The following is a 24,886-nucleotide window of genomic DNA, read 5'->3' as shown; positions in this document are numbered from 1 at the left end:
ACACTTCTTAGCCTTAACAGTTAGTCCTGCCTCCCTTATGCGCTCGAAGACTTTTTCTAGATGTTCCAGGTGTTCTGCCCAGGAATCCAAAAATATGGCCACATCGTCAAGGTAGGCAACTGCATATTCTCCCAATCCCGCTAGGAGACCATCTACAAGTTTTTGGAAGATGGCGGGTGCATTCCGCAGCCCGAAAGGGAACACTTTAAATTCATACAGCCCGACATGTGTGATGAAGGCTGACCTTTCCTTGGCGGATTCATCTAGCGGTACCTGCCAGTACCCTTTGGTTAAGTCCAAGGTAGAGATGAACTGGGCCCGTCCCAGTTTCTCCAATAGTTCATCTGTGTGTGGCATTGGATAGTTGTCTGGGCGAGTTACAGCATTTAGCCTAAGGTAGTCCACACAAAAACGTATCTTCCCATCTGGTTTGCGAACTAGAACCACTGGAGATACCCAGGCACTGTCAGAGGGGTGGATTACACCCATCTGTAGCATATCCTGGATCTCCCGTGCTATAGCAGTTTTAGCTTGAGGAGACACCTGGTAAGGTTGAGCTCTAATTGCGTGAGCATTACCCGTGTCAATGGAGTGGTATGCCCATTCAGTCAGTCCTGGGGTGGCTGAGAATGTCGGCGCATAGCTAGTGCACAGCTCCTTGATCTGCTGTCGCTGCACATGTCCAAGGGTCATGGAGAGGTTCACCTCTTCCCCGCCACCATCACTTTTCCCTTCGTAGTAGACACCTACAGGCCACTCAGCGTCATCTCTCTGGGCTGTAAACTGACAAACCTTTAATTTGCTGGAATAAAAGGGCTTCAGAGAATTAATATGGTACACCTTAGGCTTTCGCTTGGAGGTTGGGAATGCTATGAGATAATTAACAGCTCCCAGGCGCTCTTGGACCATGAATGGCCTTCCCCACAACGCTTCCATTTTATGGGCCTGGAGCGCCTTTAAGACCATGACCTGGTCCCCTACTTTGAAGGAACGCTCTCTGGCATGATCATCATACCAGGCTTTTTGCTCTTTTTGAGCATCTTTTAGGTTTTCTTTAGCACGGGCTAAAGAGGTTTGGAGGGTGTTTTGTAGTTTGGTTACAAAGAATGTTAGTTCCTGGAGAAGGTGTAAACCCCTCCCATTGCTCCTTTACCAACTGTAATGGCCCCTTAACCTCGCAGCCATATACAAGTTCAAATGGTGAAAACCCTAAACTGGGCTGTGGTACAGCTCTGTAGGCAAAGAGCAACTGCTGCAACACTAGGTCCCAGTCATTGGAGTGCTCATTTATGAATTTATGTATCATGGCCCCCAAAGTTCCATTAAACTTCTCCACCAGGCCATTTGTTTGATGGTGGTAAGGGGTGGCAACCAAGTGGTTCACCCCATGAGCTTCCCAAAGGCTTTCCATAGTTCCTGCCAGGAAATTAGTCCCTGCATCTGTAAGGATGTCGGATGGCCAACCTACCCTGGCAAAAATGTCTGTTAGTGCCTGGCACACACTTTTATCCCTGGTGTTGCTTAGAGCTACTGCTTCCAGCCATCGCATGGCAAAATCCATGAAAGTCAGTATGTACTGCTTTCCTCTGGGTGTCTTTTTCGGAAAGGGACCCAGAATATCCACAGCTACTCACTGAAATGGAACCTCAATGATGGGGAGTGGCTGGAGAGGGGCTTTGACCTGGTCTTGGGGTTTTCCCACTCTTTGGCGCACCTGACAATACTGGACATAGGTAGAAACATCCTTGCCCATTCCCTCCCAGTGGAACGACTTTCCCAAATGGTCTTTGGTTCTGTTCAGCCCAGCATGGCCACTAGGATGATTGTGGGCTAAGCTTAATAGCTTTTCCTGGTACTTAGTTGGAACTACCAACTGTCTCTGAGGATGCCAGTCTTCCTGGTGTCCACCAGAAAGAGTTTCCTTGTATAAAATTCCGCTTTCTACAACAAACCTGGATCGATTAGAAGAGCCGAGAAGCGGTGGGTTGCTCCGTGCCGCCATCCAAGCTCTCTGGAGGCTTTCATCTGCTTCCTGTTTGGTCCAGAACTGTTCCCTTGATGCTGGAGACATCAGTTCCTCATTGGATTGTGGACCTGGGCTCAGTCCCTCTGGAAGTGATGCAGGTGATAGGGCTGTTTCCGTTGACTGTGAACTGCTCTCCGCTGGTGCACTATGTTGGGGTTCAGGCTCCAGCTGAGTCTCTTGTGTAGGGTTATATGCTACTGCCAGTGCAGGTTCAGTGGGGCCCTCTGGTGTTGGGGCTGCAAATACTGGATTCAGTGCTGGCAATGGTTCTGGTGCTGGTTGTTCAGCCAGTTCCAGTTCTGGGACTGGTTCTGTCTGGGTCTCTGTGACTGGATCCACTACTGCTGTTTCAGACATTGGCATGGGGTCTGGTTCCATCACCCCGACTGGGTCTTGGTAGAAGTTTCTGGAAGAGAGCTAGGTGTGACAGCTTGCTTAGGCTGGCTGCGGGTGACCATTCCCACCCTCTTGGCTAGCTTCACATGATTGGCCAAGTCTTCCCCCAACAGCATGGGGATGGGATAATCATAATAGACTGCAAAAGTCCACATTCCTGACCAGCCCTTGTACTGGACAGGCAACTTGGCTGTAAGCAAGTTACAAGGTTTGACTTGAAGGGTTGAATCGTCACTTGGACCTCTGGGTCGATTAAATTGGGGTCCACTAAGGAAGCATGGATAGCCGACGCTTGTGCTCTGGTGTCCCTCCACGCGGTGATCTTCTTCCCGCCCACACTCACAGTTTCCCTCCACTCTGAGGGTATCTGGGAGGCATCTGGGCCTGAGGACCTCTGGTGTGATTCCAATGCAATGAACTGTAATCTGTTGGGGTTCTTGGGGCAGTTGGCCTTTACATGCCCCGGCTTGTTACATTTAAAACATCGTCCAGCTGTCGGGTCACTGGGGCGAGGTGGGTTGCTGGAGAACAGTGTGGTGGGATGATAAGGTGTCTGGAGTGTTCCTTGGGGTATCCCCGGTAGGGTGTGGTCTGAGGGTGTCCCTTCTGGTATCCGCTCCAACTGCGATCAGGTTGTTCCTCTCTCCTCCCTCCACCCATTTTGTTCCGGCTTGCCCCACCTCTCTGGCGGTCTGGGACTGCTCGTATTGATCAGCATAAGAAGAAAGACTTCCTGCTGAGTGCATTTTCTTATCCCATAAACACTGTTTTATATTCTCCTTGGACATATTCAGGCATTGCTCCTGTATCATCAAATCCCGCATTCCTCCAAAGTTAGTTACAGCCCGTCCGTTGAGCCATTTATCAAGCACATCTGTCATCTGGTTTACATAAGCCACATTACTTAGTCCAGGTCCTCTCTTAAGGGCTCTAAATTTTACTCTAAGTTTCAGGTGTAAATTGAAATTGTTTTAAAACCAAATCTTTGAATTTATTATAGTCAGAAGCCTCCTCAATAGGCATCTTATTAAATATGTCCAGAGCTCTTCTAGTCAATTTTGCGACCAATGTGGTCATCTTGTTAGCTTCAGGAATTTGATGGAGTTTGCACAGTCTCTCAAAGGTGAGAAAATATTCAGCAATATCACTGGATTCATCATACTGTGGACATAGTTGCTCCCATTTGTGGATTGTTGGGGAAGGATTGTTAGGGTTATTCAGTATATTCTGCTAAGCCTTTGCCTTCTCCATCTTCGATGCATGCTTCCTCTCTTTTTCCTTCTCCTCCTTTTCTTTTTCCTTTGCCTCCATTTCTGTCCTGTGGGCAGCCTCCATTTCTTTTTCCTTCTCCTCCATAGTTCTCTGGTGAGCAGCCTCCTGGGCTTTTTCTACCTCTTTCATTTCCTCCATAGCTCTCTGGTGGGAAGCCTCCATTTCTTTTTCTTTGGCCGCTTGTGCATCCATCTCCATCTGTCTGAGTTCTACCCACCTTTCATGTTCCTTTTGTCTTTCCTCAGCCTCAAATCTGGCTAATTCCAGCTTCTGTTGAACATTGCATTCTGTCATCCTGACCTCTCTGTTTTTAACTAACTTTACACCCAAGAATTAGAAAGAAAAACAAAAAAACAAAAAACCTGGCTTGTAAAATTTTGCTGTGCTGTAACCTGATACCCTTCGTCTCTGATAGCTGTTCTCAGCCTACAGAAAAATCCTTTTGTTATGCCTGCTGCTCTGTCCCCCAGGCAGAGAGACAGAATCTACAGCTGCAGTCACCTTTTACAAAACCTTTTAAAATCCTGCTGTGCTTCTGGTCCAAAATGATCCCACCGCTCTGCCACCATGTCAAAGTTCCTTCCCCACTCTGAACTCTAGAGTACAGATGTGGGGACCTGCATGAAAGACCCCCTAAGCTTATTCTTACTAGCTTAGGTTAAAAACTTACCCAAGGTACAAACTTTGCCTTGTCCTTGAACAGTATGCAGCCACCACCAAGCATTTTAAACAAACAACAGGTAAAGAGACCCCCAAAATATCCCCCCAAGCCCTACGCCCCCTTTCCTGGGGAAGGCTTGATAATAATCCTCACCAATTGGTACAGGTGAACACAGACCCAAACCCTTGGATCTTAAGAACAATGAAAAATCAATCAGGGTCTTAAAAGAAGAATTTTAATTAAAGAAAAGGTAAAAGAATCACCTCTGTAAAATCAGGATGGAAAATACCTTCCAGGGTAATCAGATTCAAAACATAGAGAATCCCTCTAGGCAAAACCTTAAGTTACAAAAAAGACACAAAAACAGGAATATACATTCCTTCCGGCATAGCTTGTTTTACCAGCCGTTTAACAAAAGAAAATCTAATGCATTTTCTAGCTAGATTACTTACGAACTTAACAGGATTTGGAAGGCTGCATTCCTGACCTGTCCCTGGCAAAAGCATCACACAGACAGACAGAACCCTTTGTTCCCCCTCCCCTGCCCCTCCAGATTTGAAAGTATCTTGTCCTCTCATTGGTCATTTTGGGTCAGGTGCCAACGAGGTTACCTGAGCTTCTTAACCCTTTACAGGTGAAAGGGTTTTGCCTCTGGCCAGGAGGGATTTTATAGCACTGTATACAGAAAGGTGGTTACCCTTCCCTTTATATTTATGACACCCCTCCCTTTGTTTCTTCACCTCAGCTTCACTCCACACCCATCCTTCAAACCTTCTCACTCTCCCACACAATCTCTCTCTCCTTCAAAATGCCCTTCAGCTAAACTGTGAGAGAGAAGGGTAGGCAGACCCCTCCCAACGATACACCTACAAAACACATTTTTTTAAAAAAAGAGGAAGAAAAGAAAAAAATTGTAGCCCTGACATGACATTTGCCACCAACACATTGTTCACCCCCTGTTCCCCCACCTTGTGTCTGTCTTGTCTATTTAGATTGTGAACTCTTTGGGTGTAGGGACTGTCTACTAGTCTATCTTTGTACAGTGCCTGATCTCAGTTGGTCCCTCGGTACTACCATAGAAAACAACATCAATAATCATGGGACAAATCTGGTCCTTGTCAATGGAGTTACACGAGGGATTAATGTCTGGAGGCTCTGAGCCCTGTTTTTCAGAGCTTAATTTGTGCCTCTTTCATTACAAATTAAGCACTGCCTCTTTTACCATGTGTGCAGCAAGAGCATGTGCTGTTGCATTTGTGTTATTATTGGAAAGGTTTGAACTTCCCAGCTAGACATTTGGGTAAAGTTCTGGCCCCACTGAAGTAAATGACAAAACTCCCATTAATTTCAACAGGGCCAGATTTCCCTCTGTCACTTCAGTCTTCCAAATGGCTACCTAGCATCTGAGTCATGAGTTCTTACACACTTTCCGATTTACCTCCAACAAGCATGTTGCCTCACTAAGCACTTTTTTTTTTAAAAAAACCTTCCCTTATAATCAAGTTCCTTTCTCTCTTCTTCCCTTGTCATCATTAAGGAGCGTAGTTTGCACATTAAAGCACATTCTCTAAACTGCCTTCATAAAAGATCCCGTATTAAAAGTTTAATTGCCAATGAGATGAATAAAGCACAGGGGAGTTCACCCCTCTTTGCTATTGTTTCAGGGTATGTCTACACTTGTATAATTTCCAGCTTGAGTAGCGATAGCCACACTAGCGCTGATAGAGCTAGCGCAAAATAATAGTGTAGACACAGCAGCAAGAAGGGATAGCCACCCAAGTACATACCCATGGTCTTGGATGGGATCGTACTCAGGGCAGCTAATCCTCATGCTGCCATGGCTACACTTCCATTTTTACCATGCTAGCTTGATCAGAGCTAGCACAGCTATGTCTATTTGAGTTGGAAATTGTACCTTCCAGCCCCAGTGTAGGCGTACGTTCAGGTTCTCTGCAGCCTCAAGCAGACATCACGGCATTGGTTACACGCAGTTCATGGTTGGAAAGTCTCTGCAGCCATGAGTGACAGCAATGTATTTATTTTTTAAAATGAAAGCTTAGATCATGGAGAAATGGAATAGTTCTTGCAGGCCACCTAAATACTTGATGGAGTTGGAGTTGGGCCACAGACCATGTTTACACTCTTGCACTGTAACTTCTACCTTTTCCTTTAACTGGGGTGAAATCCTCCAGCATGAATTCTGTGACTTATATTAATGGTACTTTCAAATCATAACCATTCCTGTTTTCTTTATTCTCAATTTACGATCTTGAAATCTCCTTTTTATCACTTTGGAGTTACCCAACCACAAGTCTGAATTTATATGTAATTAGAGATTAATCCAGATAAACTTTAAGCCTTGAAATACAGCAGCCACAGCCGTTGAGCTGGGCCATAACATGTTGAAAAACACCAGTGGTCTAGCTATACCATTGGATAACTGACTGTACTGGAGTGATCATTTCGTTTTATTTAATGACAAGATACTTTTGAGATTTACTCTACAGTGTTACCTGTTGTTGAACCTAACTGTCAAACTGAGGTTTGACACGTCTTTCAGCCTGTTAATGCTGAAAACAAACCAGAATTTTAGGACCTGGATATTGATATACGTCTAAGTAAGGCTAGTCATTACTTTGTAAGCGCCACAGATTCATACTTCTCCATATACAAGAACGCGTGCATGCACACACACAGAGTGGATGTGGCTTGTTCACGCTGAACCACAAGGAAACCCAGACCTTCATTATTAGCCCCTTTAAGAGCTAATTTGTAGCCTCTCAGTGTGTAAAGCACTGGTCTCGCTTTCCCAGAACTTCAGATTGGCTCTCAGGAGCCATTGGCTCAGTTCCATAAACAAAGCCATTCCTGGTTTCAACAGAGGCGTGTTCAGCATGAAATTCCTCTACCTGCTCACGATTTGGTTATCTCTTAACTACGGCCACATCTACATTAGAAAAGATTTGCCAGGATTGCCAAACCAACATAGCTGTAGCAGCAAAGCCTCCTAGTGTATGTAGATGTAACTTATACTGGCCAATAAAAGGGGAGAGGGATTTTGCTGCTATTGTTTATATTGATTTGGCAAGCTAAATAAGTTATTTGGGGGAAAAGCACTTTTTGTGCCATTATAACTGCATCTACACTTGGGATTTTGCCAGTACAAAAGTGTCACCAAAATAATCCCACCCCTACATTGATATTAGTACACCAGCAAAAGTTTCTAGTGTACATCTGGCCTAAGTCAATTTTGCTTTTAAATCTAATTTGTACTAAAAACTGTAGGATCCAATTTGCCTCTTCACAACATTAAATTTACCAGCTGGTCCTGACATTTCCCTTATAGTGGCATTCACCTCTGAATTCTCCATCTGTCTAATAATTTCTGCAGAACCACATCATTCTGTTCTTTACTTTTGTTCTCCTTTTCCTGGGGTTGTTGCTTTGCTTCAATCTCTCTTCAAATTACTAAAATGTATGTGGGGATCAGATAGCTGAGTTGTTTGAATCACAGGAATTGGACTCCAACGTAAATACATTTTCTTGGCTCTGCTTATTGCTAATGCATTTAATCTGTCTTTTATCTCTGGAATGTCTTTTAAACTTATTTTCTAATTACATTAAGGATTTGTTTGGATAAGGGGATGGGAATTTCTTTTTAGTCTGTAAGACAAATTTTGAGCCAAAAAGATGGGAAGTGATTTTTGCAATCCGGGGTGGTGGTGTGTGTGTTTTTGTTTTTTTTTTACTGACCGCACTGATCCTCCATTAGAAGTTACTTGGCATTGCTTTGATTCATTAGCGAAAGAGCTGTGTTCTTCTTTCATCTTTTCCATGTTAGATTAATTTTTTCCCTCTATTTCAGTAGGATTGTCACATACTAACTTTGCATAGATGCATCATTGGCCCTGCCACAGACTCCTTGTTTGACTCTGGGCCTCATCCAAAGCCCACGGAAGTCAATGAGAGTCTTTCCATTGGCTTTGGATCAGGCCCTTAATCTCAGTTCTACAAAATGGGAATAATGTTTCCTTTCTCCCACCATTAGTCCTGTCTATATAGATTGTAAGTAGTTTGGGGCAGGGACTGTTAGTTATCTGTGTAGGTACTGAATAGCTCAATGGTGTCCCAATCCCAGTTGGGGCTTGTATCCCTAACTATAACATCATATTTATTAGAATTTAACATTAATATTTTGATAGCACGTAGAGGCTAACCAGGGCAGGACTTCATCATGATAGGTGCTGCACAAGCATTTGGTTCAGCTGTACGCTGCTCTTAGACACAAGCTACCAGCAGTCATTTAATTATAGTTAGTGCTATCTGCTGCATTTAATAGTAAAAATGGACATGCAGATCCACATAAGTGTACTTCAAAAATTAGACTCAAATCTGCAATCACACCCAAGTCTGTAGACCTTTATGCCTGCACTGAGCCCCGTTGAAGCCATCAGGTCCTTTATACACAACATGCCCCTGGTGAAACCTGGCATACCAGGTCAGGTGAAAAAGTGGCAGTCACCAGTAGTAGCCTAGGTAGGAAAACGCAGAGAGCCACAAACCATGCCGGGGAAGATGCGTGGCTGTGTGCTATCCACACATGCTAATTACACATTGTGGCATCCTGTGACAGGCGCTGCCATGTGAAGTATTTTGAGCCCTTTGCAGCAGGAGGTGAAAACCACACATCCCAGCTTTCACTGAAGGAGAATGGGAGGTGAGAGCACCCAGCAACTTGCAGAATTGAGCCTTATTTTTACAGGGATCTTCTATGTTTAGGAAACTAAAATAAGCCACAATGAGTTGGTCCTTTCTTTAAATAGCAAGCTACTGCAGGTAACTGACTATGGACTTGTCTGTAGGAACTCAGCAGAGGCATAGGAAATGACTGTGCAATTACATTTTATCAAATTACAGTTCTATATTAATTTTCCAGAATAGCACACATTATACTGTAGGGTTTTTTTCTCCAACTCTAAAATATTCTCAGGCTACTCCCTCTTGTTTGGAGTTTGCAGATCCTTTGCAGGGCCATTTTGGAGCTTCATGTAGTACTGCCATTATACCAAACAAGAACTTTTCTTGCATTTGGACTTTCCAGACAGGGTTTATATTAGTCTCCAGGGCTTGCCTTCACTTTCCAGTGAGCATATGACCTTTTAAATTCCAGGGAAACCCACTTGCTTCCAGTTTTCTCCTGTTCCCACAAGGCCTGGTGGCAGCCACATCCTATGACTCTTCACTGTCACTCTGCTGGACATTGTGTGTCTGTTTATTCACATTCGCATTTTGCAGGGGACCCACAGAACTCTCTAAAGCAGAGAGGCACAACTCATCCTGCCTTACTTTCTGCAGACTGACTGCTGCTGGGCCCAGATCACACATTTCCCCACTGAGCCTCGCAGCCTTTGAGCAGGACCAGGAAAAAAAGCCCTGAGCACTTAAAGTGATAGCTTACAATTTTAATACAGTTTTCAATACTCCACAGTAAGAGAAGTAGGTGCTAATTGCAGCCATGACAAAAAAATTATAATTTTTTCTGTCCCCTTAAACCTATGTACCTTTGCAAACCTGACCTAGTTCACTGGTTGGGCCTTTATAATCAATGCCTCTGAAAAGAAAAAGCAAATGTTCCAGCTTTTTAGAAGCAGATCAAAAAAGATCCTTAAAGGAACAAAATTAAAAACATGACATGTATGGCGAGCCTGGCCATCTCCACTGACTGCAAACAGGTACTGTGCCAAACCACAGAAGAAGAGTTGGGCAGACAGTGAAAACACTGATTTACAAATAGGCTTCTTAAATCCAACAAGTGATTTAAACCATCTGCAGTCAGAGCTCTTTTTATGTTGATTTTCCATGAACATTTGGGTGGCCATATTTTTTGAGCTTTTATTCATGTAAATATAGATGCCTACATTGGAAGTGTTGATGTGGCCACTCCTGTATGTACACTGGCTGTGTGTGTGTGCAGGAGTGACCTGGTGTTAGAAGACAAGACATGATTAGGAGAGCGAGAAAGCCAATGATTTTGACACAAACAAAACTAAGTGACCTGTTTTCTGTCATGATGCACCATGATGTGGAGAGCGCAGCAGGGTTCATGAGTGGAACCATCCAACACAGGACTTTTGTACCTAATTTTGTTCTGCTCCAGGTGTGATGTTTTATGCAAATTATTTGCATATCCCCATAAATTAAGCTTACTGTCAAGACACCCTTCCCCAGCAGGGGAAGCTGATGCAGACGAATGAATGCCTGAAGGGGTCTGTAGAGGAATCTGAGTAGGAAGCTGTGGGGTGGCTTCTGGACTGTTGGTAGAGGAGAGGTAGCACAGAACTCGGGGGTGAGGGAAGGAGGTGTTTGGGCAGCCGTGGGGGCTCCTATAGATTAGAGAGTGCTGAATCTTCTAAGAGAAGAATGTGCTGTGTCTCCTGAGGGACAGGCGGTTCCTGGGATGGATGTTTACTGGGGCGGCTTTATCTTCTGCTGCTGCACTAGCAGCCTGCTCCCAGTCCTAGGGGCTTGCTTCTGGCTCTGATCCATTAGCAGGGGGGAGCAAGAGGAGGACGTGCCACTGGGGCTCTGCTGGTTAAAAGACAGAACTGTAGGCAAAGCCCACTGCCCTCCAACATCTCTGCTGAATGGATGAGACATGCAGGAATGTGAGACACTTGGCAGCCCCGAACTTTTGACAAGTATGGAGATTAACACACCCTCCTAAACTCCACTGATGTTAGTAATTCCTGGCTGTCCAAGGAATGCAGGGGAGGGGAAGTTAAGGTGGAGCCATCTTTCCGGCTCTAGAACGTAAGAACGGCCACACTGGGTCAGACCAAAGGTCCATCTAGCCCAGTATCCTGTCTTCCAATGGTGGCCAATGCCAGGTGCTTCAGAGGGAAAGAACAGAACAGGTAATCATGAAGTGATCCATCCCGTCGCCCATTCCCAGCTTCCCGTTTTGCCCATTCCCAGCTTCCAATAATCATTCACAGTGTATAGGTAGCCTCCGTGCAAACGTCCCTCATCAACTTGCTCAGCCCTGAAGGCCAGAGACCACCTTTCAGAGAGAGAGAGGGGAATTTTGTCTCCACTTCCATTCAGCCCTCTCCACTGAGGCTGCCAGCAAGTATGCAATCAATAGATGAAGCACTCAAGTACAATGGAAATGGGTGTGGTATGAAAAACCTAGGCTGATGATCCAGTTACTTTCATGTAAGCTAGTGTGTAGTCTTCAAATAGGAAGAGCTTTCAGTCACCACCAACCCAGCTTGGATTCAAACCAGTGATATGGACATTATTCCATTATTATTCTCATAAATTATCCAGTCCTTAACTGAAAGCCTGATGGTATCGCGGCCTCCATATGCTTTCCTAAGAATTGTGCAGCTGTCCAATGAGTCATCTCGTGCGGCGGGGTGGTATTTGCACACTCCATTTAACACGGGACTTTTCCACCGCCACAGGTCTGAGAGAGCCTAACCTGTCTCATTTACTATAGATTTTCTGCCTCACATTATCACATAAAGACTTGATTGTAAAGTACATTGCGTACATTTCCCCTCTATTAATAGGCATCTTTCTTTCTTCCAGAATAACATTTCCTGTTTTCCTGAGATGTTTTTCTTTAACTGGAACTTCCTTTTCACATAATACGTTTATATTGCATTTCCCAGTTACATAAATCTCTCTCAGAACAGTCTGTCATGAGTGGATTCACGTGCTGAATGCCGTAAGCTTTTAACCCCCCCTGGATCCAGGTAGTGACTGCCCACTCTTCTAAGGCACACTCTCAGGTGCAGACTCTGTGTCCACCCCCCTTCTTGTGTAGTGGAACAATACAGTCTGCCACCTAGACAGTGGAACCAGTGCCTTAGTGCGCCCAAGCCCCCAGTCGCTTAGACACATTCCAGCTAGGTTCCACCTGGTTGTTGGAGCTCTGGTTTCCTAGTTACACCCTTCAGGGGAAATGTGGCAACATACTTAGCCAAGAAATTTCTTATATACCACCACTTTACTCTTGAGAAGCGTAAGAATTACAGATCCATGGATAAATTACAAACTCCCCTCAGTCTGATCGCACCCCCTTTTGTAAGTCTCTGGGTTTGGTCCAAGTCCTAAAGGGAGGCAAAGTTCCTCCTACCTCCACTCCTCCTTTTGGGTTCTCTGTTTTTGGTGATTAAATGGCTTCCTTGACTTAGAGCATTTCTCTTTTTAAAATAGCTTCTGACATCTTTCCTTTTCCTGCTCTTCAGCTGGGCATTTTCCATGCTCCAACCCCTCCACTGGCTTCTGGGCAAAGCCATTCAAAGTCAATAGCTCTGCCTGTAGCAACCCCACTGTACCACAAAGGAAGAGGTGTCCAATGCTGATGGCTCTGTCGCTGATCCCCAGATACAGTCTTTGCATGGTGCCAAGTTTCTGGTTTGGAATGAATGCTCGAAGCCACACTAAAGGTTATACTCAAAATAGAGGTTAAAATATAGCAGGTGTTCAGAAACAAAAATGGAGTTAATAAATTGATACAGACATGTCATAATAATGAATTATTTCTAACAAGCCACCTGTAGCCTGTCTGGATTATTTGTCATGTGTTTCACACAGACCCTACCAGCAATTTTAAAGTGACACAGAAGAGACTATAGTTAATGGGCCAAATTTGTAACTCCATTCAATTGAGTCATACCAGGAATTCATTTGCCTCAATATATTTTAAAACATTTATTCTTAGTTGTGTTAGTAACAGCATCTTAGATTAAACCAGACACAAGAGAAACATCTAACTTATTTAACACTTTTTATACCATTTGTTTGCCTCTTTGCATTTCACTCAGTTTGACCATGAAATTAGACTGGTTTCACATTCTGGCTCATGTATACTAACACACTATCTCCAAATTTTTGAAAGTCAAGTCCCACTTCAGGAAAATGAAAACAATCCCAGACTCCTGAGGCTCCTTCATCCCCATCTGTGGAAGAGAGTGCAGGGGACTGAGAGTTTGAGGACCACTTGTGATTCTCTGAGACATTTCTGCTGAGGCAACCAACCTGGGTATTCTAAAGCAGTATGACTGCTCAGAGCTCCGGTACGAAACTGCAGAAAAACCTGAGTGTCTCTGGATTAAGTTTAGAAGTGTGAGTAACAAGAGTGATGTAGTGGTGGGAGTCTGCTATAGACCACCGGACCAGGGGGATGAGGTGGATGAGCCTTTCTTCCGGCAACTCGCAGAAGCTACTAGATCGCACGCCCTGGTTCTCATGGGTGACTTTAATTTTCCTGATATTTGCTGGGAGAGCAATACAGCGGTGCATAGGCAATCCTGGAAGTTTTTGGAAAGCGTAGGGGACAATTTCCTGGTGCAAGGGCTAGACGAGCCAACTAGGGGGGGAGCTTTTCTTGACCTGCTGCTCACAAACAAGGAAGAATTAGTGGGGGAAGCAAAAGTGGATGGGAATCTGGGAGGCAGTGACCATGAGTTGGTTGAGTTCAGGATCCTGACACAGGGAAGAAAGGTAAGCAGCAGGATACGGACCCTGGACTTCAGGAAAGCAGACTTCGACTCCCTCAGGGAGCGGATGGGTAGGATCCCCTGGGGGACTAACATGAAGGGGAAAGGAGTCCAGGAGAGCTGACTGTATTTCAAGGAATCCCTGTTGAGGTTACAGGGACAAACCATCCCGATGAGTCGAAAGAATAGTAAATATGGCAGGCGACCAGCTTGGCTTAATGGTGAAATCCTAGCGGATCTTAAACATAAAAAAGAAGCTTACAAGAAGTGGAAGGTTGGACATATGACCAGGGAAGAGTATAAAAATATTGCTCGGGCATATAGGAATGAAGTCAGGAGGGCCAAATCGCACCTGGAGCTGCAGCTAGCAAGAGATGTCAAGAGTAACAAGAAGGGTTTCTTCAGGTATGTTGGCAACAAGAAGAAAGCCAAGGAAAGTGTGGGCCCCTTACTGAATGATGGAGGCAACCTAGTGACAGAGGATGTGGAAAAAGCTAATGTACTCAATGCTTTTTTTGCCTCTGTCTTCACTAACAAGGACAGCTCCCAGACTGCTGCGCTGGGCATCGCAACATGGGGAGTAGATGGCCAGCCCTCTGTGGAGAAAGAGGTGGTTAGGGACTATTTAGAAAAGCTGGACGTGCACAAGTCCATGGGGCCGGACGAGTTGCATCCGAGAGTGCTAAAGGAATTGGCGGATGTGATTGCAGAGCCATTGGCCATTATCTTTGAAAACTCGTGGCGAACGGGGGAAGTCCCGGATGACTGGAAAAAGGCTAATGTAGTGCCAATCTTTAAAAAAGGGAAGGAGGATCCTGGGAACTACAGGCCAGTCAGCCTCACCTCAGTCCCCGGAAAAATCATGGAGCAGGTCCTCAAGGAATCAATCCTGAAGCACTTACACGAGAGGAAAGTGATCAGGAACAGTCAGCATGGATTCACCAAGGAAAGGTCATGCCTGACTAATCTAATCGCCTTCTATGATGAGATTACTGATTCTGTGGATGAAGGGAAAGCAGTGGATGTATTGTTTCTTGACTTTAGCAAAGCTTTTGATACGGTCTCCCACAGTATTCTTGTCAGCAAGTTAAAGAAGTATGGGCTGGATGAATGCACTATAAGGTGGGTAGAAAGTTGGCTAGATTGTCGGGCTCAACGGGTAGTGATCAATGGCTCCATGTCTAGTTGGCAGCCCGTGTCAAGTGGAGTGCCCCAAGGGTTGGTCCTGGGGCCGGTTTTGTTCAATATCTTCATAAATGATCTGGAGGATAGTGTGGATTGCACTCTCAGCAAATTTGCGGATGATACTAAACTGGGAGGAGTGGTAGATACGCTGGAGGGCAGGGATAGGATACAGAGGGACCTAGACAAATTGGAGGATTGGGCCAAAAGAAACCTGATGAGGTTCAATAAGGATAAGTGCAGGGTCCTGCACTTAGGATGGAAGAACCCAATGCACAGCTACAGACTAGGGACCGAATGGCTAGGCAGCAGTTCTGCGGAAAAGGACCTAGGGGTGACAGTGGACGAGAAGCTGGGTATGAGTCAGCAGTGTGCCCTTGTTGCCAAGAAGGTCAATGGCATTTTGGGATGTATAAGTAGGGGCATAGCGAGCAGATCGAGGGACGTGATCGTTCCCCTCTATTTGACATTGGTGAGGCCTCATCTGGAGTACTGTGTCCAGTTTTGGGCCCCACACTACAAGAAGGATGTGGATAAATTGGAGAGAGTCCAGCGAAGGGCAACAAAAATGATTAGGGATCTGGAACACATGACTTATGAGGAGAGGCTGAGGGAACTGGGATTGTTTAGTCTGCGGAAGAGAAGAATGAGGGGGGATTTGATAGCTGCTTTCAACTACCTGAGAGGTGGTTCCAGAGAGGATGGTTCTAGACTATTCTCAGTGGTAGAAGAGGACAGGACAAGGAGTAATGGTCTCAAGTTGCAGTGGGGGAGGTTTAGGTTGGATATTAGGAAAAACTTTTTCACTTGGAGGGTGGTGAAACACTGGAATGCGTTACCTAGGGAGGTGGTAGAATCTCCTTCCTTGGAAGTTTTTAAGGTCAGGCTTGACAAAGCCTTGGCTGGGATGATTTGATTGGGGATTGGTCCTGCTTTGAGCAGGGGGTTGGACTAGATGACTTCCTGAGGTCCCTTCCAACCCTGATATTCTATGATTCTATGAAAGCCCAGGAAGATGGAGAGCTATGGTGGGATGTTATGGTGAATCCTCCAAATCCATAGGTGTATGGCTTTCTAATATAGCAGGGAAGACCTGGCTCCTCCTGTTGATGTAATGCATCATTGTGATGTTATCTGTAAGCACTTGCACTGTGAGGCCCCAAAGGAGAGGCAGAAATGCTTCCCATGCAAATTGCTCTGAGTTCTAGCATGTTGGTGTGGAGGGAGGTGTCAGGAGCCAGCCATTTTCCATGAATCTGAAGCTGATCTGGGTTGCTCTCCACCTTTGAGTGGAGGCACCCATAATTAGAGTCTTTAATGGAAGGGATGTTGGAGAATGGAAGTCCTCTGCATATTTGTTTTGGTTGTGTCAACCAATCTAACAATGACAGGACTTCTATGGGGAAAGATACCTTGTCCATGGTGTGTGTGTTGGGCAGATACTCAGATTTCAGCCACCCTTGCTGTGGAAAAAGTTGAAGTCTGGCATGCTACATGACAGGCACGCACACACCCATATGTCCTAGAAGACTGATGCAGGTTCTCACTTGCATCGTGGAACAGGCACAGAGCTGCCCTACGACATCTGTCATTGGCTGGGGTCCAGAATCTGGAATCTCTGAGGTAGGTATGCCTTTGGTAGCCTGGAATGTAACACTATCGTTATAAATTCAGTGCTTTGCATCAGCATTAGTGTGGATTTGTCTTTGTTGACTCTGAGGCCCAGAGAAGTGAAGAGCACTGGAGTCTTTTGTATAGAATCTCTGACTTGATGCAGGGGCAATCCCTGAATTACCCAGTTGTCCAGATAAGGGTAACCCTAAACCCCTAGTTTCCTTAGATGAACTGCCACTGCAACAAAACCCATGGTAAAATACGCTTGATTCTGTGGTAAAGCCAAAGGGCAGGATTGTATAGTGGTAGTGAGACTGGTCTGAGGCATTCACAACCCAAGCTTCTCTGAAATAAAACAGGCAGTTGCCAAACTGAATAGAAGGGAATGGATCCATAGGTAGTCCAGCTGGACTTTGGACATTCCCGTCAAAATTGTTTCCTGGTTGTCTGTCCCTGGTGCATGGCAGCCAAGGAAGAGGTCAAAGAACATCAGTGGCGAGAATGTTTCCTGCTCCTTGGTGGCTCTGAAGCGCACTGTTGAGGGTAGCATCTTGTATCTGTACAAGGACGGTTGTCGTCTCAGACCTGGAACATACAGATCCAGTGAGCAAAAGGAAAGGAGGACTTGTGGCACATTAGAGACTAACAAATTTATTTGAGCATAAGCTTTTGTGAGCTACAGCTCACTTCATCATTTTCAATAACACCCCTTAATTAATCAAGCCTGACATTTACCATATCTATACTTGTGCTGCCATAATTAAAAAACTTTCTACTCCCTCATTGGCTATATTAAACATTGTCTTAATTAACGGCATAAATACCATTTCAATAACTATCAATATAGAAAGCATTCTTCCAAAACATACACATTTCATTTAGAACTCCTGTTAAAACCAGTTAGGCCCAAACATGTTTACAATGACCTGGGGTTATAGCCTAATATATCTCTAACTTGCCTCTTACTGTCTTACTTTATTTCACCCACAATTTAACAGGACTCATTATTGTCAAGACTAAATTTAGGCCCAAAAACCTGTTCTCTACTTACATTTTAGCACATTTCTATTTAAAACGAAAAAACATCACTTTTATATGCTACCTGACACTGGTTTTCTCTATGTCAATGCCAATGGTAAGAAGTTATCCAGTGCAGAGGCAGAGAGCAGTCTGCCCCCTGAGAGTACTGGAGTAGTGCGGCGCGACCATCAGTGCCAATTTCACTTTAGATATACATGGAGCCCTGGAGGAGGACTTTGTCTCCTGACTGAGGGAGATCTGTGCATTCCCTGGCTTCTGGGGCAGTGTTCCTTATGGCTCACTTCCTGAGTTGAGGCCAGAGCAGCGAAGAAGGACTTCTAGTGTTCCATGAGCTTGGGATGACATAAAAGATTGCTGGGGCACCAGAGGAGTGTAAGTGACTGGGTGGAGTGGGTCAGTCAAGTTACTTGCCAGGATCTGAAGATAGCCCCTAGAAACATCTGTTTGGGTAAGTCTGTCTTTTCTCTAGCTTTCTGGGCGCACTTTGAGAAGATTTGTACATTGGGCAGCGTATATGTCCTTCTCTAGGCATAAGAGGCATATTGAATGTCTGACACTGATAGGCATTTCCGAGATGAATCCTGTAGACTTGACTTTGGCCATTTAAGCCCGTGGACAGGGGGAAAGGGCAAGTAATCCTTTCAAAGTCCTGAACTTAAGTAAAAGATTTTTTTTTCTTCTTATCAAAGGGTATTAACTAAACTTATCTAAATAACAACAGCTCTAACTAACCTCTCTGCAGGCAAAGAGACATGGATACGGTGGGGTTCGGTCTTGCACCATGGGTAATAAGGAACAGAGAGGTGGTTGAGACTCCCACCCCTTCTGGGAGCCTAGTGTTCTCACCACTGATGTTCTTTGACCTCTTCCTTGGCTGCCATGCACCAGGGACAGACAACCAGGAAACAATTTTGATGGGAACGGGAGCCTAGATGTGGCCCCTGCAGACATTGCTATTCAAAATGAATTCAATCTTGCACATATGGGGCACATAATGCACCAAGCCTGGAATCTGTGTGGGCAGGCACTCAAAGAACTTCTATTTTGGGCATAAGCTACCTGTCAGTGCCTTTTTAAACTCTTAACATTAACACATTTTAGGATTTTCCTCTATTAGGCATAAGATTCATTTATCAACTGCAACAAACAGCCACCTCAGCAGTTGCTAAATATAATTATACTAAAAAGAATATGAGCTCTGGGTTCATTTTATCATTTCACATTATAAACCTTATTCTGCTCCCACTAAAGATAAAGGAAGTTTTGCCGCTGCCTCAGCCCTGATCCCACTCCCACTGAAGTCAACAGAAGCTTTTCAATTTTCAGTGGAAGTTGGATCAGGCCCTTAAATGGGGCCTACATGTGTTTTCCCTCTGACTTTCACATGACTAATGATGTCTGTTTTCTTCCAGCATGATTTTAGAGTGAGATTTCGTGCAATCCTTTCTGCATTCCAGTGGAACTCTTAATTCCAGAGAATCGGACTTTCAAATGTATTTATAAAAATGCGACAGTGACTTTCAGGTTCTGTCAACTCCACTGGGCAAATGAGTATTATTATTGTTTGAGCACCAGAAGTGCAGTCAGCCCTACTGATACATGTATATAACCCTGTGGATGTCCTAGATTAACATTTCTCAAAGTGTGTCCCTGATTCTGAACAGAGCTCTCAAATTGTTCTCTAGAACCTCTGCTTCCTTATATATATTTATAAAGTTAGTCTATAACTGTTATGGTTGTGACAAAAATCTTTGAAAACATGACCAGCATGTATTCACTGCAACACCTTCCTGAGTTTGCAGAGAGCCCCAAAACATCTGTAGGGTGTGAATTCTCCCATTTATTTTGGTACGTTAAGTCAGATGTCACTGCTGATACTTTGTGTTAACACTGTTACTTATTCCACTGCTCATCAAAACATATGTGAAAGGAGAGGAAGTATATTATGAAGATCTAAAATATAGGCCTTTTACATCATCTGGAGAGAAATCCTGTCCCCAGTGAAATCAATCAGAGTTGTGCCATTGACTTCAGTGGACTCAGGATTTCACTCATCCAAAGTCGGAAAGGCGAGCGGGAAGAATTGATTTCATTTTCCTGATGAGGGGCTCACCTTCCAAAAGTTTGAGAAACTCAGATTATTTCCTATGTGAGTTGACGTTGCATTTACACTATCTAAAAACTAAGGAATGGGTTAGTACACCTCTGTATGTAGGCAAGTGTTTAATGCATTAAGCTCTGCAGCAGCAGTTTACTGATGCAGGATCAGATGCTGCAAATTAATACTCCCTTTGCAACCCTTTTAGAGTTGCACCTGCTTATAAAAAGGTCTGAATTTACCCTTTAGTTACTGGTTTTAGAGTAGCTGCCGTGTTAGTCTGTATTCGCAAAAAGAAAAGGAGGACTTGTGGCACCTTAGAGACTTTGTTAGTCTCGAAGGTGCCACAAGTCCTCCTTTTCCTTTAGTTACTGATTTCCATTGCTGCTTTGCATCAACAAGATAGCTTTACTTTCATCCAATTCCCTGAGTTTTTTTGCACAAAAGACAGAATGGGATAGGGTACCATTAAACATTAGAAAAACCAGCTGCTGAAGATAAAAAGGTAGCATATGCAGGTTACTATTAGAATGTAAATGGAGAATTCTGAATTAGCCACGGTCAGACACAAAATGCATTCTATTCACTTCCATCCGATCAAATTTCTGACCTGTATATCAGAAAGACCACAGATTTTACCAAGGGTTTTTGGACCTTCATGCACTGACATTTTTGTTTTTATTAATTCAAGAGTTATTACAAATTCAGGTAAATTTGATACGATCCAGAGGAAAAGACATGCAAGGCAAACAGTAAATGTTATAAATAGATTATGTATTACCAGAAAATGAAGCAGAAAGAGATCATCAACATAATGGGAAAAGAGAAGAAAAGCATGTTCATTTTCTTTTGGGAGCTAGTGTACACAGCAAATCAAATTATCAAACTACTACTACATGGGATTGCTGCACACAGTTAAAAATACGTACCACATACCAAACATGTTGCCCAACTGATTGAGGGATGGCTTAATTTAGCAATCAATGAACCTCTAAAGATTGGATGCTTCCAGTTTATTCAAATTTATCAAATCTTTTGAGAGACCCCTGGTACCCTCCAACTCTCCCTGTCTCTTACCTTTAGTAACAGGCCCCAGATCCCTCCCTGAAATGGACCCCTCCTTGCTCCAGAGATCTGATAATGGCTGGGCTTCCCTGTGCTAGGACTCATTAGTGTGCAATTAATGTGAGTGCATTCAAGTGCAGCCTTGATTATTTAATACATTTAAATTAACTCAACTTCAAAGCCTGTTCTTAAAGACTATCTCTTCTACCAGTCCTCAAATCAGTACTCGGTGCTTTCAGACTCATGTATTGCACTACAGTATTCCATCACAACAAATGGATTGCAAAAACATGTACCAGCATGCAAACCACACCAAAGTTACATGCATGTAAAATCATGGGTAGTAGAATCCCAAAGGATCACAGATCAGCTGGTTCCAAGAAGGATCCTAAGTAGAGCTGGTCAAATACTTTGCACACAGAGGTGTTGTTTTGAAAAATGGCCTTTTTTCAAAAACAGATTTTTTGAAAAAAGCAACTCACAGGTCCCACCTTTTGTAAAATTTTCTTTGACTTTATCAATATTGTTTTCAAAATAAAAAAAATTGTTTAACAAAACTCCATTTTCAGTAAGAAAACTGGTAAATGAAAAATTTAACAATTTCAAAAACTAATGATAAAATTTCAATAAAAATATCGTTAAAATGTGGAAAATTTCACAAAAAATAGAAATTCAGTCTATTTTGAATCCTATCAAATGGAAAAAATTTTGAACTTTTTTTTGCAAATTTTTTTTTTGACCAGCTCTAATCCTACATTTAGATACTTAACTAAAGCCAAATATGCCCCATGGCATGGCCCCCCAACAACCACCATTCCCCCTTTTGCTTAACAGGACCATAACTTTCCTTATACCAGTTATATTCTTGGGCAGACCAAATGACCTCCTACCCTCTCTAGTGCACCTTTGGTAGGCAGCTTTCAGGGGGGGCCCTGCTCTCTCATCTTACATATAAATGGGGGCATATCTTGCTTCCAGTCTCTTCTGCCTTCTCCCAATTCCCATTGAGTATCCCCACACTTCTTTCCTTTTCAACACATTGTGGTGGCTCCCCCAATCTGGTTCTTTCCTCATTCCTTCCCTACTCTCTGTGGCAGTGCTTCTCCAAATCATCCCTCCTTTGTTCCCCTCCTCCAATGACTCCCTCTCCTTAGGAGGTGACACCACCCTCAGACGTGACTTGTCTGCCACCTCAGGAGTCTGTAAAATGCTACCAGCTCCTTCTGAGAGGAACTCTGTGGTCCCCAGCCTTGCCTGTTCTGCTCCTTATTGGCAGGAGAAGGCAAATAGGCTGATCCATAGCATTATTCCCCCCACCCTTTACCTTCTAGTAAAGAGCAGGATGGAGCAACACTGGGGAGGGGCACAGGAAGCAGGCTGCAATATTGACAAACTCCTGGGGATGACTACACAAAGCACATACTTGCTTTTGGAAAATCCTGCAAGCCCTCAGAACGGCCTCTAAAATGTTGGGGCTTTGGGTAGTTAGAAGTGCTATGCTGTTGCCACCAAAACCATGAAAGTGGAACTGCATTGATAAGAGTTAGAGAGTGTAGGCAAGATAGATAGTTCTTAATGTCACCTGTTGTGTTGAAAAGGGGATGTCTCAGGCCCAACATGGACTAAAATGTAACTAAAACCCTTGTTCACTATTACAACATTAAATAGTTAAGTATGGTCCCGAGCTTGATGTCAAGTTATTGCTGAAAATGGCTTACCCCCATTAAAAATCTTTTATTAAAGACAGAAAAAAACCCCAACAAAAATGAAATGATTTGAAATGTTAAGTATTAAGTAAGGATTTATTTTAACAATATTTTTCCCCTTTAGCTGTACAGTCTTTTATAGAGAGAAACACTCGTTTGACAGTCTTTTAGATAGTATTAAAGATGGTATTTACTATCCCTCTTGGTGAAGAATGAAAAGGTTAGTTTAGGAAGTTGGGATTTGTCATTACTTAATTTAATCCTGCTTCCTTGAAGACAAACACATCAAAAGGTGAAAAAAAGACCTGCAAAGAGAGAAAACAGAGCTTCTGTCTCTGGTGTTAACTTTCACTTGCAACCTTGCTGCTGGAGAAACAAGTCAGAACATGATCTGATCACCCATTCCAAGATGCAGCAAACTTGAGCCGTTTTAGGCATTGTTTTTAGCTGCCTCTCTGAACAAAGGCTCATAGCAGTGTTGCAAAAGATGGAGCTGTCTTGGCTAGCTAAGCCAGACTCTTTTACAGAAGACATACAGAAAGACATAAAACACATAAAAGAAAAAGAAATAAGGGGAATGGAGGGTGGAAATGACACCCAGCAGAAGGGATTACAGCAGAAATGCAAATCTCTCATTCTAGCTGGAGGTGGCAAGGTTGTAGGTTCCCTCTCTCTGACCCGATCCAGTCAAGCTCCTAACTTAGGATCAGGATGATGAAGGCCCAATGAAGGCATAATGGATCTCATGGTCCCAGGAGATGGTGGGGGTGGCAGCCATGATCGTAAAGCTGACTCCTTCCAGTCCATGCCCTGCCCACTAAGATAATATCCAAAAAAATAGGGTGGCAACCTTTTAAAATTAACAATGACCAATCAAAACACATTTCAGAGATTTCTAGAACCTTTCATCTCTGTTATACATGGAGCCTTGAAGACTCCTGATTAAAGTTCTAGTAAATTAAACATGCAGGTTTGCCTCAGTCTGTCTGTCTTCAACTCTCACTGATTTATACAAAATAGTTTATGAAACAGGCTGTTGGACTCTTGTTACTTTGGACAGTACATCAGTGGCTGGATTCCTATAATAGGGCCTCCCCCCCCCCCCGCCATTGAAATTAATTTTTGTGAAGTTTTTCCCCCCAAAACAGTATAGAATTTGGGGTGGAGGGAGGCAGGCATGAGGAGAGGAAGGAATAGAGCTGAGGAGAAAAATCTCAGATATTTCAGCTTCTCTTACAGCCAGTTTATGGCTCAGCTCTGGGATAACAGAGGCAAGTGTGGTGCTGAAAAAGTCCTATAAATTTGTATATTGTATGGTTGTGAATTAACTAGGAATGCCACAGAGCGGAGGGAAATGAAAATGAGAATTTTTACAGTTAGTGAAACTCTGAAAGCCAGAACCCCAAGTATTCTATAATTCTCTTACTGTGGAATTTGCTGTAGAATCTATCCTTTGTCACAGTGTTTGGCTCCTTATCTAAATTTCTGTTAATCCATAATTTTTTCTATCCTACAAGGTTGTAAAGAAAATCTTAAAAATGTGACCCATTGTAAACTGATGCAAATCTGTCTAGTGAATCTGCACAGTATAGAACAATAGCTTAGAAACATTAACTGCCTCATTTATTTCACTAAATGAACTCAAACCTAAAGATGACAATGTATATGTCAGTACTCAAGGCCCTGATTCAGGAAAGCACTTATGCATATGCTGCCTCCAGGAAGGAAGACTGCTGGGGAGAGATGGGGTCCACCTAACCAATAAGGGGAAGACAACTTTGCACATCAACTCACCAGTTTAGTGAAGAGCTTTAATCTAGGTTCCAATGGGGAACAAGTGACAAAAGTCCACAGGTAGGTTTAAAAAAGGTGACTTTAACAGAAGGCTAAATATTGGCTGGGGAGGGAGGGAGGGAGCAGGAGAATTATAATAGGGTCAACAAGAGGAAAAACCCTGGAGGAATCTGCTCAACATCTCAGATGACTGTACGCTGTATAAATGCAAGGAGAATGGGGAATAAAGAGGAAGAACTGGACATATTAGTAAATAAGTTAATTATGACTTAATTAGCATCACTGAGACTTTGTGGAATAAATCTCATGACCAGAATATTGGTACAGAGGGGTATATCTTGTTCAGGAAAGACAGGCATGGAAAAAGGAAAGGATATGTTGCGTTAGACATCAAGAATATGCATGATGCAGTTGCAACAAAGGCAATTGTCAATCTGAGGCATTAACAGAGTAGCGTTGTATGCAAGAGAAGGGAAGTAATGGTTCTGCTCTACTCAGCACTGGTGAGGCATCATTGGGAGT

The sequence above is a fragment of the Chelonia mydas genome, chromosome 1, assembly GCF_015237465.2.
Source record: "Chelonia mydas isolate rCheMyd1 chromosome 1, rCheMyd1.pri.v2, whole genome shotgun sequence".
Taxonomy (NCBI): Eukaryota; Metazoa; Chordata; order Testudines; family Cheloniidae; genus Chelonia; species Chelonia mydas.
The sequence above is the reverse complement of the archived record's forward strand: the minus strand, read 5'-3'. Positions refer to the sequence as shown.